General features: G+C 36.1%; 1 protein-coding gene across 3 annotated transcripts in view; it reads left to right on the plus strand.

Annotated features, from left to right (window-relative positions):
- Positions 1-15,048, plus strand: part of UMAD1 (UBAP1-MVB12-associated (UMA) domain containing 1) — an 80,113-nt gene that overhangs the window by 61,757 nt on the left and 3,308 nt on the right. The window lies entirely within an intron of this gene.

A 15,048-nucleotide genomic window follows, 5' to 3' on the forward strand; every position in this document is an offset into this window, starting at 1 on the left:
TCGTAGAAATCTGGGCTGTATGGTATTGCTGGGTATATTATTTTTATACTTGAGTTATGCAAGCATGAAACTGTAGCTAGAATGTTAATGAATTGCATAGAAGCATTAGTGTGGTGAGTAGTGATGGCAAATGTCACACATTTACATAAACCATCTATTTCCACAACTACCATTATAAGTAACATGTGAACATGTGAGTATAATAGACTGTCTTTCTTATGTGTTTCCTTTCTGTTTCTCTGCTGTGTGGCTGTAAATCTGAACTTCTTTTTCTTTGGTATATTTGATATTTGATACATGTTCACAGGCAAGGGCTTTCAGAATATTTCTGCAAATGCTGTACATCTTCTCCACATACTCTGAAAATGTTTTTGTATCAAGCATGGGCCTGTTTTCCATTGCCATGTAGTTTTAGACATTTGTAAGGTGACTGAAGATGTTTGGCTTGGACTTTTTGTGCTTTTGTGATGGTTCATTTATTTTGCTTAACCTATCCTGTCTCTTTTTCCCATATCTCACCTTGGTACTAACAGTGTCTGTCTGTCTGTCTGTCTCTTTTCAATACTGTTTCACTATTTATTATTGCTAAGTCCCTTGGTATAGTAGAGGTGTGTGTGGCAATTTTCCACTTCTAAGAGTGGTCTGTGTGTATGTGTGGCTTGTAGTCTTCTTTTCTAATTTAAAATTTAAAACTATGTCCTGTACAGAAATCTTTAATTCATCGTAAGTAATGAGTAGTTTGCCTTCTGATAATGTTAAAGTATTAATTAGTTCCAACCAACTGCAAAATTTTAGTCTGACTTTTAGATCCACATCTGAGCCAGGATGTTTTGCAACCAAAGTCCTGCAGATCTGGGCAGTATAATTAATTGATGTTGTAGTTATCTACTGGACAAATGTAGTTTCCCTTAATGTGATGTCCTTGCTGGGGATGGTGAATTGCCAGTTACTGCAGCCTCAGTGGTTTGTTCAGTTCTGTGGAATTTCAGGAAAAGAGGAACTTGTATTGATTTTAAGTTTTATGAGTTAGAGAGAAGAAGCAAAGCTTTCCAAATAAAATAGCAGATATTACAGTGAAAATGAAACAAAGATAAATTTTCACCTTTCTATGAAAATACTTACATGTCACAAAAATACAATACACAAAAATACAAAAATATGAACTGGCTTGTGACAGAATCAGTTAAATTAAGATCGAGCACTATTTATGCAATTCTTTCCAGTCTAGATTTCAGTATTTGGACTTCACATTTACTCAAAGGAATTCTCAAGTTCTCAAATTAAGTAGAATAATTGTGAATCATGGAAATCAAATGAATAATTCTGGCCATTAGGAAAGTAATGTTCCCCCTTACAATGGTGAGTATATTTTTGTAAATTAGTGGGAGAATTTACCAATTTAGAGAAACTGGAAAAGCATTGTATTACATATTCAATATGTCATGGAGACATAGCACATCAATTGAAATAATAACCTTGTTAGTATAAAAACACAAATTCTTGATAAACATAGAACAGTATGCTAAAATATAGTTGTTACTGCAAAGTGGCATCTGATATTTATCATGCAGAACTGAACAAAAGAACATTTAGTTTATCAACCACTTCATCATTTCAGTTGCTGGAAACCTGCTTTTATTTTTAAATATAAAGTTTTTCACTACTTATTAGATATAAACCTTGTAGGACATGAAAAGTTCTTTTGGAAATGTGATTTAAAGAAGAATGAAGTAATACTTTGTTCATGGATTTTCAAAGGGGAAATGAGGTTGAGTTTGATTTTTTGAAGAAATTATTTTCTGGGCTGTTTTTTGGTAATGGCCATCATCTTTGGAATTTCCCATTTCCTTAGGTACTATTGGATTTGCTTGCTGTACAATCACTGAATTGTCAAGTTAGTATATTTGTATCATCTTGTATAAATTATTTAAACCAATGTACAAATAAAAGTTTACATCAAGATGGTCTTGCTGCCACTAGGAACGTGTAACAGAACCTCTTGCAAGCCCTGCCATACCTCAGTTGGGGTTGTTTTCAGCTGTTTGGATATTGCATGCATGTATGGGGAATTGCAGATCATTGGAAACTCCTTGGAGGAAGGAGTTCTCAAAGGCCAACTTAAGCCCAAACATTTTGTCTCCTGCTTTGAACAAGCTCCATATGGGATGTCCTCTCCATCTCCACAAGTATGGACTGGGGGTTGGGAGGGTCATCTCCTGGTGCTGGTCAGTCCTAGAGGAGATGTGTTGTTGTCCAACAGGGTAATGAGTGCTCTGGGCCTAATCAGGCATCTCTGATCCCTCTGAAGTTGCTTCAGGCTCATGAGCTAAAAGTCACACACACATTTAAGTGCTTCTCTGGATTGGGTCCAAAATGGTTAGTGCTCTGCAGGGCCAAGAACTTAGATTAGTCTTATTAGTGACTAAATTGGTAAATTAGTGACCATGAAATACAAAGCTAATTTTAACTGCAACACAATCATAATAGAAAGAGACACTATGGTTTTATTTTTTTTATGCTTGTGATTTTTCCATTATTACTATACAATTTCCAGATAATTCAATCTTTATCTACTTTCATTGGGAATTTGAGGTTATAGAAAATAGCAGAATGGAAAGGTTATTAATATATGAAGAGTGCTAGAGACCCCAGTAATGTGATGGGGTTATTTTTGATAATGAGCTATTCAATTGGTAATGCAAATTAGTACAACCATGTATTTTTGCCCTACTGTGAGAGCAATTATGTAGCATATCTATTAGGAGACATAAAAAATATTTTTGACAGATGGTATAGCTTTGAATTAGGATTTATGAAGATTATTGTATGTCTGGTGTCCAGGACACCTGGGATTATTACATTGATGTAAGAAACAACAACAAAAAAAATTCCACTAATGGTAATCGCTGCAGTGTTTTGTATCTCCCTACTGTCACCTTAAAAAGCAGTTCATGTTTATTTGATCTTGCACTTCTGGATAATCTGACATGCGCCCTTTAGCCAACAGATGTCAGCAGATTTAATGGGGGAAAACTGGACCAGTAAGTGTATTAAAATAAACTACTAAAATTGAAAGCTGTCTTTGGATTTTAAATTAGGATTTTTATCTTGCTGTGTCTTTTTTTTTTTGTTGTTTTTCCTTATAGTCCTACTTCTCCCTCAAACACTTAATAGTTATTGCCTTCTATCTAAGGAGCTTGTTATATGTTTTCTAGGGCAAGAGAGAATCCCCCAAGGGATTGCTTAATCCATAATTATCTAATTTATATGTTGTTGTTATAGCCACTCTAATTATATACCTTGCTGTGATTCTTATCATCTTAGGACTTCGTTTTCTTTATGAATTGTAATAGTTCTGCTATGATTCTTGTGCCCTTTCTTTTCATAATTTGCTGTTAAAAGCTGAGAACACAGCAGATAGAAGTTCCTGAAGTAAATTTTAAATTATCTGTGATTTTATGCATATAGAAACAGGTATGCACGATTTTAGGAAAATATCTAAATAAATCAGGAATTTTTTTAATGTTTTAATTGGCAGTGACTCATGAAAGTCATCCTTTATACAGCTGCTGTGTAAAGGATTCTGCATGGATGTAAATAACAGTTTCCTAGACATCTGGTTAGGGGATGTATGAGTCAGAAAGACAGAAATACTGTGAGATATAAAATATCAAGGAAGAGATCATGAGAGTTGAGAATCCACAGAGTAATAGTAGAAAAATCAATTCTTTTTTTTTTTTTTACCTATCTAGTGAAATTAACAGGTATTGCTGAAGTTGATAGACTTTTAGGATATCCTTTAGAGCAAATCAGGTGATATAATTCCAGGGCATGAATAATATTATTGTTATCTTGTTTTCCTTTTTTTTTTTTTCCAATTAAAATAAATTACTCCTATCAGACCTATTATTCACTGTTTTTTCCTTAAGTTTGTCTGTCTGGATTATTTTCACAAGTTACTGGAAAAGGAGTTATTACTAATCATGTCTCTGTTCACTTACTGACTCTTGGTTTATGGTTCAGGGGGTCCCATATTTAAAATCACAAGATGGGTGTTATGGGCTAGATTTGTTGCATCAGTTTAAATTCCCTACATTTACTTTAGAGAAAGCAGTTTATATTTCAAATTTATTGTGATCACTTTATTTGTGATTAGTGTGCTCTCTTTTGACAAAATACAGAATCTATTAATAATGTTGTTGCTTAGCTCGGCTTTTTTTTTTTTTAGAAGCTCTTATAAGGTAGAATTCTAGTCATGGCCTGGTTAGACTAATTGCTTGTCATATGTCATATTAACTCTAAGATCTTCTTTTTCATATATAAAACCTGTAAAGCATATTGGTCCATATTTTCTCTCTTCTTAATTGCATAAGTAAGCAATAATCACTTAATGAAATTATCCACTTAGAAGGGACTGGAATAAGACTGTCTGCAACGAGTCATCAAGCATATACTTTTCTCTTAAAAGAGAAGCTGGTACCATCAGAAGAAAGATATTTATGTTTTGCGCAACTATCATGCATGATCATAAGCTGTAAGAAATGAAGTTTTAACATTATCTTTAAATTAGAATGACTCGTGTGCAGCCTTGGCAGCTGCAATGGACATCACCTTTCTTAGCTTCCTTCATCCTTTGTGTGTATGGTAAATAGCTGGGACTTCATTGGGGAATCCATGCGCAGCCACAGATGGGAAGTGCATATGAAGTAGAGCTGGCATATGATAAGAAAGGCACAGTATATGCTTGTGATCTTACTGAGAACAAAGGTAAATAGCCCATTCAGCTAAAAAAAAATCAAATATTGCATATTACAGCTACTACATTTTACAACTATTGCATGTTACAACTATTAGTGTGCAATAACATATTTACTTTGTAAAGCTTCATTATATCATAATGTTCCTATTACTATCTGCTAGATAATTTCCCAAAATATTTAGGAGGTCTTTTCATTTTAGGAAGATCTCCAGAACATGTAGACAAGTGGGCTTTTGTCTGCCCTTCCTGGACAACAACTGGACAACTCAGGGAGAAGGGGAGGGTTTATATACACATTATGTATAAATATATTAGGTATATGTACATATATGAGAAAGTCTGCTCCTCATGTCACAAAGGATTAGTTGCAGTGGCCTCACAAACAGCTTTTTATAAACTGTGATTTGTGCAAGCTACTGACCCAGGGTCAACCAGTAAGACCCGGGGTGTCTTGCAAGATTATCGCCTTGTAGGCTTTTTCTCAATTCTAAGGTGAATAGCTGGACTGGTTTCTGTAACAGGATACCCAGCTGGAGTCATTCAGATACTTAGTAATCACAGCAGCATCATTAATACTATGACCATTGTCTTTTTTTTAAAGGAAAGCATTTTATTTTTAGATATAGGGAACTTGAGTGTGAATTGAGAGATGTGAATTGACATGGTTGTCACCAACTTCCTCTCTGAACTTAGGAAACAGTTCATTTTAAAAAACGTAATGCAGTGCTGTCTTACACTTTTCTATAGCACTTTGCAAGTGTGAAATACTGTTAAACCCTTTGTGTACAGCTGAGATTTCAGTACAAAAACTTAGGAAGCCTTACAGTCTTCCAAGGTGGGGCATGAATGTTCTGTCAGGCTAGCAAATACATGTGAACACGGCAAATGGATTGGAGCAGCCCCCTCTCCCACAGCCCTGCCTGTGGAGTCAGAGGCAGTGATGCAGTCAGATTGCACAATTTGTGAGGTTTGAGCAACAGAAGACAAAATGAGATCCTGTAGGGAAAGGACAACACACAGGCGTGATATATTTTCATAATTCAGTGCCTGTAGATAGCAAAGTGTATACCCACATGTAAAAAGTTCATAAAATAGTATAGTTGGTCTGATTTTCAGACATATGCACCAAGTGGTGATCAAGGCACATGTATGCAGAAGCACACTATGCCTAATTCCCTATTTAGTTTGAGCAGAGACTCAGTGTATGTTTGGTTTAATTGCTTGCTTATTCAGTTACATCGATTGGTTGTTTGTAGCAAGAGATGCTCAAACTAGGTGCCCAGATGTTCCCATCACATATTTTAGCCTTTCTCTAATTTTGGGATCTTCTGACTAGCTAATCCCAGATAAAACTACTGATTGTCCTGTATCTCTTGCCCAAGTACATGTGGTTAGACTAAAAGCCAGTAATGCTGGTTCACTGTGCTGCTGTCAACAAATTGATCAGTTAGTCATCGTGACTCTCAGAGCAAACCTTCTGGGCTTTCCCAATATTAAAATTGATCTAAAATGCATTGTAGATCATACATCACTTGATGAGACTGTGTGTGAATATGGTACAGTGATATTTACAAGGTGGCGCATTAGCATAAAATGGTGGGTGAAAGACTGTAGGGTAGGGCAGCTGGTTAACAATTACTCTAAACAGCAGGTAAGGGAAACAGCAATGTCCTTAGCTTAGTTGCACTGCCACTTTCAGAGGGAAAAGAATAACCAAACATTAAACTCACCACAAATGGCAGTGGGCAGTCCATTTTAATGAAAGAAAACATGACATGGAAATTGTCCCATTTCAGCCCAGAATGCTAATATTGCTAAGACAGGAATATGTTTTTCTGTACTTTCCATCAGTGTTGTTTGATTCTTTTGCTACAATGTAGTTCTGCTGTAATTTTTGCCTTGGAAAAAACCAAAGTGGAACTTCACAGCTCCTGTCCTTCTTGTGAGAGACTGTGCATTGGGAAGAACACATCAAAATTTTGTTCTAAAGCACTTTTGAAAAATGCAAAATAAAATGTAAGCTATTTGTTTACAGTTTTATTTTCTTTGCTTCCACAGTACTACAAATTTTAAGAATGTGTTTCTACTGTTTTAATGTGATTAACAATACTGCTAGATAAAATCAGATCTATCTTAAAAAATAAAAGGTACCCTTCTTCCTTTTCATTGTGATCCAATTATTTTCCATCCACAGAGAACAAGGAGAGTCAAAGAGGCCACCTTATTTAAAAGAGGTGGACCAGTATTAGTTCCTTTTAAATTACTTAATTAATTAATTTGGTTTTTGCTGCTTTTAGAGTCACGACACTTTTATTACTGAATCTGGAAAACCTGCTCAGTCAGTGCTGAGGACAGCTCAGTCTTGTTGCTGTTTGTAGTCTGGAGCTTTTACAAACTCTGGCTCCTGGTAACCTGTTTGCTGAAGGTGGTGTTGACAAGTGTTCCAGTAAGAGACTGTTTATGGAGGAAATTAAAGTCAAATACCCATCCTTCCTTTCTCTTACTGACCCAAATCTCTATGGAGAAAGCAGGTGGAAAGTTGTATGAGAAGATACTTGCTTAATTCTTTTTTACTTTGGCATTAAAATATTTTAAGTTTGTAAACAGGACATATTGCTAGTCTTGCCCCATGCTTGGAATTTAAGTAGCATGACAAAAACCTCAGAACATAGCATTTGGTACATCAATTTTTGTTGATATATCTGTGTAAGAATCCTTTTAAGACCCAGGGGTTTAGTTACTTAACAAAACTCTTGAAAGCACAGCTGAGGATGTTGTTCCCAGGTATCGCTGGAGGAAGATTGACCTGAGTTCAGACTAGTAATTCTTTTCTGTTCCCTCTACTTCTTTTCTGAAAGTCAAATCCAAGATAATTTTCTTTTCCTTTCCTCTGATAGAAATTGTTACCCCTCTGTCTTTTTCCTCTCATTGATATTGACAATCTAGGGAGATATTTCATTGATGTTGCTGACTCCCTCAGTTACTCAAGGAAAGATTTCCTTTCATTTAAAAAACCCCAAAACCAACAACAAAACAACCTTCTGATCTATACTTTTTCCAGTTGCTCTGGTTTGCTGGAAAATATATTGGCTTTATTTTTGTGCGCAACTATGTTTGCTAAATATTTTCTTACTGTTTTTGTTTAATTGTTAAAATTCCTTTTTCTTTTTTTTTTTTTTTTTTTTTTTTTGTAGACAGCTCTCTTTTGCATTCAAATCCTTGGATTTTCACACACTTAGTATAGTATTGAGAGAATGCAGTGTTAGCCCTCATTTCAGAGGTTCTGCCCCATCTCAGAGAAGCTGTCATCTTTTTCCTGCCATAGCAGGTTACCCTGGTGGAGCTTCTACAGTAGCAGGGGGTGGGAACAAGAGATAGAGAGACATGAAGGCAGAGACCCAGTTAGTCTTAAGTTTCTGCTGTTCAGATCAACCTCCCAAAAGTCTTTAGGACCTTTTTTTTGCTTGAGGCAGTAGAGAAAATATCACATCTTGTTGTCACTAAGTACATCGACGAAATGTAGCTGCTAAAATAAAACAAATTATTTAAATACTGGGTTTTAATTTAATTTTTTTTTGTTTAATTATGCTGTTAAAGTTTTATATTAAATTAATATCTTAGTATATTCTCTGGCTACATTTAAAGTCAGTTATCTGAATTTTGCATTACCTCATGAATGAAGGTAGCAGCAAAATAAATGTAAATGCTTTGTGCTTCTGGATGATACTGAAGTTACAAAACAAATCCATTATCAGCATTTATCAGACTTGCCTGTTCATTTTGCAATATATTGACTTGTCCTTCACTTCTGATTTGTGGTTGTGAAATGCAGTGGATGTCTAGAGCTGTGTGCATTTTCAATTACTCAAATTCTTCTGGCTTGAATTTCACTTACTATAGTAATTTTCATTAACTTTTTAATCTTCCAGCACACATGCTTTAGAAAAAAGGAAAAAAAATATCTTGTTAGTATAATTTCCTGGCATTAGCAGAAGCACAATATACTAAATATTGTTCATGTTGCTAATTATGTTGAGATCTTTGCTATGAATAGCTTGCATAGTACTATGACGGAACAGAGGATCTAGATAAACTGTTCCTTGTTGAACCCACACCCCTGTCTTTCTTCTAAGATAATTTTTGTTACAATAATTGTGTTGCAGAGGGGACTGCACTGTAAAGATGGTGCCCTAAAACTTAGGGGCCTCCAGAGAGGAACAGGGAGGCAGCAAGGAAAGGAACCCTGATACTGAGGGGCCAGAAGGGTTGATACAGGTCTTCAATTATCAACAGTGGTGAAATTGGTTTGGATAGAAGGAAAGATAAGAGCATAATTACTTTACTTAATGATGGGAAATTAAGCCTTATAATTTTGAATAAAGCTTTAGAACATTTTTATAATTTGCCATTATAGATGCCCACATTTGAGATGTTTTGGTTCTCTGTCTTCAAACAATTATTGAATGAAATAAATAATAGGAGTTAGGAATAAAGGAATAAAAGTAGGAATTTGAAATAAAAATATCATTATACAACTTTGGTTATATTAAATTCAATATATTTGCTAAGTTTATCACTAATTCCCCTCAAAATATTTCCTGTGATGTATTGTTAAAGAGAATTAAATCAGAACCTCCATCTTGTACTGGTCTGAGTTTGCAAAATTGGTAATGAAGAAAATCAGGCGGTTTTTTCCTAGGATGACAAAATGAGGTAGTTGGTTTAGACACTAGATTTGAAATCTTTTGTAGTACTTCAGAATACTTTTCAAGGTAGAATTACATTCTATAAGTTCTCATAAATAAAACTCACAGGCATCTAGTATTTACTAGGATTATTTACTAGGATTATTTACTAGGATTATTTGAGAAAAATAGGTCTGTTTCTGGACAAAACCTTATTTTTTACAGAAAATGTACATTTTTTTACATTAACACACTTTAACCATAGAACATTCAGAGTATCCAGAGTTCAAATGGTGACCTTGCAGTTCTCCCCCTCTATAGAGATTAACAGTTTTATGGCTGTTTGAGAGGGTAATAATCACATCCACATCTAATTACAGCAAGCTTATTCTGCATTTACACTATAGAGTTGTTCTAGTAATTGCACTTTTCCAATTGCTTTAATGCCAATAAGGATTCAGAAGTGTACATCAGCATTGATACTGAAAGTGTGGTTCAGCAAAACTTTCCCTGCTGTTCTTTGCAGGCCAAGATACTACATGAGGAGCTTTGCTGTAATAAAGAAAAACTGTAGAATGTCAGAGCCTCTTTTCATTGTTTCTTGAGAATTTTTTCTTTAAGATTTCAGTGACATTAACCTGACCTTGATTCCATTCTAGTTAAGAAACAGCTGAAAAGCATGCTCTAGAGGAGAAAGAAAAATACCTAAAATGTATGTAAAAAATTAGTTTAAATATTCTTAAACTCTTATTTTTAAAATTGGTTCTATTTTACTCTGAATAGCAGTATTGATAAACTTGTACAGGTAGCAGAAGCTCTTTAAGAAAGACAAACTGCTGCTGTATTTCAAAATAAGTTTCATAAGAAGCTTGGAAACTAGAGCCCAAAGCAAATGGGAAAGCTGATTTCCACTGAGAACCATTCTTGCTTTTTTAAAAGCCTCTCCAAGGACTCAGTGTTAGCCCAAACCTTTCAGCCTGTATGTCTGCCCTCCTGCAGCCCCTGAGAGCACCAGTCCTTGGCCACTGCTGCAATCCCAGACACTGCAATTCTGCTAAGAAGGCAAGCAAGCAACCAGAAGAAATTTGGATATAGCAAGAAGCTACTGCAAGGTCTCCAGCTCTTACATCTAAATTTGCTCTCCCAGCTAAGAGTAGCTTTTCTCTTGAGTCTCTGAACAGGAAGGCTGATTACAATTTTGAGTGAACCTTGAAAGAATAGCATCTCTCATTATTCACATGTGATTTTCTGAAACCACAGGGCATCTGTATTGTGCTTGTCCAGGTGGGTTTGTTCCTTTCTTACAGTCCTGTAAGGGTGCAGGTCAGATACTTACTGGTGCGTTGGGCTGGTTTTGTGTTAATGTTTTGGGTTGGGGGTTTTGTGGTACTTGAAAATGATCATGTTGTGCACTTTCCCCACTGCCAGCAAGGTTTTACTGATCCTGCATGGACATCAGAAGGAATTTTGGACATCAGAAGGAATTTTGGACATCAGAAAGAATTTCTTCACAGAAGGGGTTGTTAAAATTGGAATGGACTGCCCAGAGAGGTCATGGAGTCACAATCTCTGGAGGTGTTTAAGGAAATCCTGGATGTGGCTCTCAGTGCTATGGTCTGGTTGACAAGGTGGTGTCTGGTGATAGGTTGGACTCAGTGATCCCTGAGGTCTTTTCCAATCTTATTGATTCTGTGATCATGTTCCCCTAGGTTAAATTTTTGAATGCAAACCTTGTGAGTATTTTTTCTTTTCTCCTCTGTTCATCTTTGCCATTACCATTTTTATTTGAAAAGTGAATTGTTGTCATCAATGGAGATACTCATTCTGGAGTTCCCACAAATTTTCTAAGGACATCCAGTGAGTACCCTAAAGCATCAACTAAAACACATTGGAGGAACAATCCCATATGACAATTTCCATTTCTAGGTACATCAGTAACTACTGCATAGTATTCTAGATACCTTATGATTCACTATTTCCAGTAATCTCATGAAGTTGCCTGAAATAAAGATAATTCTTTACTACCAGTCACATAGCAAGTGTTTGTCATAAGTATCATATTGCTGGATACTTACTAAATACTCTGGAAGACTGAAGGTACTGTTTCTTTCTTGAGGCTGGTTTTAAGAAAAATAGGTCTGTTTCTGGAAAAAACCCATCTTTTTTACAGAACATGTTATTTTTTTAATTAATCATTTTTAATAGAAAACCTTGTTTGAGGGTTTGGATAATAATAATGCTGGCACTAATCTTTGATTCTCCTTCAGAGCACTGTAAATACAGCTTCTCCAGTACATTGTAAAATGTGTGGTTTTTCTTCCTTATGAGACTCTTGGCAAACTTTATGGTTAATACAAAGACATGCAGCAAATTAGATGTTTTTAAAAACAGCTGAGAAACATCTTTTAATAAAGATAAAAAATGAATAATCTACTTTAGAGGGTAGTTTTGTACTTTGTTTGTTTCAAAATAACATTGTTTTCAAAGCACAATTAGTATCTGGTGGCCAGCTACTATATATATTTACATAGTGTTTCTTTTCTCCTGTTCTTTTGGATTGCAAACCAAGAATACAGAAGACACTGTGCTTATTTGAATTAAATTTTATTGCCATACCTTATGTAATTTTTACTAATTTTTTGACTCCTTGGTGTATGGTGAAATGTAAATCAGTGATCTTCTCGGTCCATTCAATTAGTATTTCTCACAACAGGATTGTGTGTCAGAGCATTTGGCAGTGCTCAGTTTAGCAAATGTCCAGATAATATGCTCTGAATGCACTGTACTCTGGCTAAGGAAGTTAGGCATTTCAGTAGAAACCAGTGTGACTAATGTGCAATATCAAATTCTCTAGGACTTGCAGTTCTATATGTGCTTGAAGAATGCATGCATAAAGCATAAGCCATTTCATAACCTTGACCTGGGCTGCATCACAGCATTCTGTGCTGGTGTTTGTGCTGGAAGTGACCCTGGCACCCATGGGTGACTGATGTTCTCCACCAGAGTGTCCAGTTCTTCATCACATTACCTGAAAGCCTGCTGGGCAGCTTGGCTTCAAATGGGTTTAAATGGGCTAAGATGTATTTCATTCATATTCACCATATGAATGAAATACATCTTAGCCCATTTAAAGGATATCTTCACATTTTGGAGGCACAGAAACATGTCTGGTTTGATAGGGTCTTGCACAGAAGGCCAACATCTAAATATCACTACAGGAACACTCAGAAACAGTTCTGCAAAGCAAAGGGCAATAACTGCCTGTGGTGACTGCTCTAGGCAGAACTGAAAATTTTCTTCTTGTTACCTGAATTCTTCAGGACAGGAACTTTTTTCTTCATATAGAGAAGTAATATAAAATGTGATTTCTTATAAACGAAGAAGTGAATGCAAACTTTTTAAGATCATTAAAAATAACTGTTTTCATGGGAGAGACAGTAGTGGATTAAATGTGAAACTTAAATAGAAAATCTAGACTCCTTTTTCATTTGTGTTGTGAATGGATCTTGTCATATTAGGCCCAAGATCTTCTCATGAGGGGTTGAGTAAACTAAGATCCAAAGACCACTGGAATAATAATAAGATCATGGCATTTGTTAAACTGACCTGACACTTTCCTTTGTTTCTTACCAGTACTATGTTTATGTCAACTGTTTTGGGCTTTCTTTCTGATACTATTTTGACTATTCAAATAGTATCATAACCTATTAAGACTATTAAGAACCTCACTGACAGTATGCAGAGATTGAGTTTGATAAAATTATGCTTTCACAGTAAAATAATTCTAACATAATTCATCCTTCCTTGATGCAGTCTTGCTTTCAACTCTTGAGTGGGACTTGGGAGTTAGCAAAGCTGGTCCTTGCTCCATCACTGTCAGTATATTGTATCTGCTATGTACAGAAAGGGCTTTAATTTCTGGGTCTGCCTATTTAGCACCATTCTAACAAATGTAAGGTTTATGGAGGAAAAAATATCCAAGATGCTTTGTTCTTGCTCTGACATTTTTTTCCCCTCTTTGAAGTTAGTTTTGCCACGTGATGGTCTAATTTGCATTGTAAATTGTCTTCACCCAGCTTGGGGGACAATTGAGATATAAACAGGTGCTCATAAAAGTATAATTTGCCAATCAAAATAAACATTAGATTCTAGGGATTTCTGATTATCATCTGAATGATGGGAATAGGACAGTGAGTGAGGGATCATTTTCCCCTGAATATGGGAGGGGAGGGAGGCAGAAAGGTCTTTGAAGATCTAGTTTAATTGATTCCTAGATGTAACCCAGTTTTTCATCTGGGGCTTTCTGGCTTCCCTTCAGAATATGGGAATGGTAAAAGACAAGCAAGTACCAGCACCTCAATAAACGATCCACAAGTTCTTTCTTTCAAGAAGGAATGTAATAAATTCCTGCCGAGTAGAAATTAAGAGAAGTTTTTAAGTTTACAGCAGCAACAAATTTAAGGACTCACCTGAAGTGTTGTGGGGCATTCTTTCAGATGAATATTAACATAAATAAATGTTCTGTCTGTTTGGCAGTGTTCTTAACAAGAGAATATGTGTGTACCAGAAGATGTTTATGACTTCTGTTCTAATGCATACCTTGGGCCCTGGCAAGAAGGAAGACTTCTCTCAAAATGTTAGCAATGAACAGCCTTCGGAGCTACTACTTCTTAAAGGGAGAGCTGATTGGAGATAACTGTGCTGATGAGAAAAGTACAAGAGGTTTTGGTGTTTTTCCTGAACTTACAGACTTCCAGTACTATTGCCCATGTTTTTTTTTTTCTCACAGCTTGGAAAGCTGGAATAGAACTATGGAAGAGAACTATCTTCCTGGCTTCTCTGCTAGCTTTCCTATTTTCCCTGTCCTCTAAAGGTACCAGAATCAGTAAGGAAAGCCAAAATAAATCTTTTCTATCAGCTGTTGCCTCTGCTGTTGCACGTAGCTTTCTGAAGAGCTGTTAACTACATCTAAAAATGGAGAACTGAGAAAAGGAAGGACAGGGAAAATAAAGACATAAACTGTCGCTGTAGGAATTCTATAGTAATAGCCATACCAGTATTACAGTTGCATGGAGAATGTTGCTCCTCTTGTGTAGTGGATCACAACTAGTAAGTTAGTAGCTGTATGTAGCAGTCACTCCTTTTAATAAACTTCTTAACCTTCAGAAATTTTACATGATTATCCTGTGACATGATAGTAACAGATCTTGGGAAGTTTATCTTAAGCCTTAGTTTCCAAATCATTGTGAGCATGAACAAAAGCATCTAAGTGAGGGCCCCTTTCAGTGCAGCACCACTGACTAACCCTTGTGTGCCAGCAGGCTGTGGAGGAGCACATGCCACCCAGGACAGTGCTGGCTGTGACACAGCCTGGCCAGGTCATTTGTGTCACTGTTGACTCGTCCCTGGCAGGTTAATAGGAAGTTTAGCACTGGTTTATCTGTCCTACCAGATGAAATGCTGGGTTGTGTAAGGAATGACCAGTGCTCAGGCTGTGTTCAAGGCAAAGCCAGTCCTTTCTTTGGGAAGAAGATGGAGTGTCTTTTCCCTGGGCTAAATGCTCTGGGCAAGAAAACAAAGCACCCACCACCACCCCACCACCCA

This window comes from Molothrus aeneus, chromosome 1 (assembly GCF_037042795.1).
Source record: "Molothrus aeneus isolate 106 chromosome 1, BPBGC_Maene_1.0, whole genome shotgun sequence".
NCBI lineage: Eukaryota > Metazoa > Chordata > Aves > Passeriformes > Icteridae > Molothrus > Molothrus aeneus.